Source organism: Octopus bimaculoides, chromosome 14 (assembly GCF_001194135.2).
Source record: "Octopus bimaculoides isolate UCB-OBI-ISO-001 chromosome 14, ASM119413v2, whole genome shotgun sequence".
Taxonomy (NCBI): domain Eukaryota; kingdom Metazoa; phylum Mollusca; class Cephalopoda; order Octopoda; family Octopodidae; genus Octopus; species Octopus bimaculoides.
Window position 1 is genome coordinate 31,314,102 of NC_068994.1, and position 2,470 is coordinate 31,316,571.

Genomic DNA, 2,470 nt, shown 5'->3' on the forward strand with positions numbered 1-2,470 from the left:
CGAAATGAGACGCAGTTTAGGGCAGCGATGTCAAATTCTCTTATACACCAGATGTGCCATCAAAACTCTTGATTGGACCATATCAGGTGGGGGAGAAGAGCCATGCAAGGAACGTGAAGAGAGCACAGCATAAAGACGGAAAATCACGGTGGTGCTCCAGCATGACCGCAGCCACTTGGCTGAAACCCATGTGTTCCTTTGCAACCTTCTACACACACACACACACACACACACACACACACATATATATATATATATATACATACTATGTCTGAATTATAAGACTGGATGGCCACAAGCGGAACGCCATTAACCACTTGACTGCATGATTAGGGTTGACCTCAGGTGAAACACCAACGACATTGAAATTCATCTTAAGAAATCACTGTTGTGCTAGTTAAGTCTGGTACATCTTGCACTGACCAGCACACAGTTTGACAGGTTAGTCTTTCTCTCACCCTCTCTCCTCATTTCTATTTTCTTTACTTCTCTCGTTCTTTCTGTTTACCTCTTTCTCTCTATCCCATTCATTATGTTTCTATTCTCGCTTGTCCTTATCCCCCTATCTATTTTCTCCTTACCTCATTATTCCACTTCTAGCCACCCCAGTTTTTTTTTATCCTCTACATGTTTAACATTCAGCCTATCAAGTGTTTTCAATGCTATATCTATCTATCTATCTATCTAATCTACATTATCTATCTATCTATCTAGTTGTTTATATATCTATGTTTAGCTATCCAGTCTTCAGCATATTTATATCTATATATCCAGCTTAACTATCAATATTTTCATTTATCTATCTACGTGTATGTCTAGTTTTTGTTGTTTTTTTTCTCTCCTCTCTCCCTCCATCGTCCGACATTTGTAAGCGCTGCTGTGAAAAATTTTCTTAATGTTTGTTTAACCTGAATTTATATTTCTTTTAACCGCAGCACTCTCTCTCTCTCTCTCTCCTTGTCTCTCTCTCTCCCTCTCTCTCTTTTCCTAAATCTCCATTCTCAATTATCTATCTCTTACTATTTCCCTGTGTTTCAAATTCTGCCGCCTACCTTCTTTCATATTCTGTATCTTTTGTTATTTTTTCCTCTATTTACGAGTATATGTCTCTCTCTCTCTCTCTCGGTCTAAACTTTTCTCTCTCATATGTCCCTTCCATCTTTCTGTCTATCCGGCTCCCCCTCTCTCTTCCGTTCCTTCTCTCTTTCTCCATCCATTCCTATTTCTCTCAACCAATGTTTTCCTGCCGTTCTTGGCAAGACTTTCCTTTCACTGTAAAGCATCGGACAGTCTTACCGAACAGATTGCTGGTGAGTACGGAACTTTCAACAGCTGCCACACTTTTAATACCTTCTTTCTTTTTCCTTCTCTCCTGCTTGTTCCTTTTATTTATTTTTTTATCTTTGTTCTTTTATTCTTTTGTTTTTCTTTTTTATTTTCTTCCTTCGTTTTCTTCTCATTCCACTGTCTTTTTTTCATTTCGTTTTCTGTTTATTTTTGCATTTTATTCCACTACACTTTTCTCTATTTCTCTTTTCGTTTTTTTTTTTTAATCTTTTAAATGTATGGCAATAATTATGGTGGTGGTGGTCGTCGTCGTGGTAGAAATAATTGTTGTCTATCCCCATATCAGCAGACCTGTGATCGATAGCATTCCAGTCACGACCATTCCATCTGTTTAGAAGTATCTAGGATTACATTATCCAGTAAGTCTTTCTTTTAAGATCGTAGAGTATTCTTTGAGACCGATTTAGCTGCTATTTCTAGTAAGTCGCTCAACCATATGAGGGACACCCGCTTTGACTCATGGTAGAAATATTATCATTAATGTTGGTGGAAGCTCCAGATCAGTTCTGATTAAGTACATCTATGATCAAAAGCGGTCCAGTCGTCGTGAATATCAAGTTTTATATCCAAACATCATGTCTCCATAGTACGTTGTCCAAAAGGGTAGAAATTTAAGGAAAATTTGGTTACTATTTCTAGCAGTTCCTATAATCTCGTAGAAGATTTCTTGTTGACTCGTGGTAATTGAGTGTATTGGTAGAGACGTTATTAGTGGAGGTGGTTGTGGGTATTAGTAATGTCACTAGTGGTGGTGGCAGTGGGATGATGGTTGTGGGGTATTGCTAGAAATACTGGTGGTGGTGGTGGTGGTTCTCCGAAGAAATGCTATTAGCGGTGGTAGTTGTGATGGTTAGAGATCTTGGTAGAAACGTTATTTGTGGAGGTGATGGTAGTGGGTACTGGTAGAAATGTTAGTGGTGGTGATGTTTGTGACTCTTGGTAGAAATGTTGTTGGTGGTGCTGATTGTGGTGATGGTAGGTATTTGTAGAAATATCATTAGTGGTGGTGGATGGTGGTGATGGCTGTGGGTTTTGGTAGAAATATCATTCATTAGTGGAGATGACGGTTGTGGGTATTGGTAGAAATATCATTAGTGGTGGTGGTGGTGGTGGTGGTGGTTGT

At 38.9% G+C, this 2,470-nt stretch overlaps 1 protein-coding gene across 1 annotated transcript in view; it reads left to right on the top strand.

Moving 5' to 3' along the window:
* The first annotated feature begins 398 nt into the window (after nucleotides 1-398).
* The window catches only part of LOC106874052 (gastrula zinc finger protein XlCGF49.1), a 14,324-nt gene continuing 12,252 nt past the window's right edge, over nucleotides 399-2,470 (top strand). The window contains exon 1 of the mRNA XM_014921620.2: nucleotides 399-441. The gene's annotated coding sequence lies outside the window, so the exon portion shown is untranslated. The remainder of the gene's footprint in view (nucleotides 442-2,470) is intronic.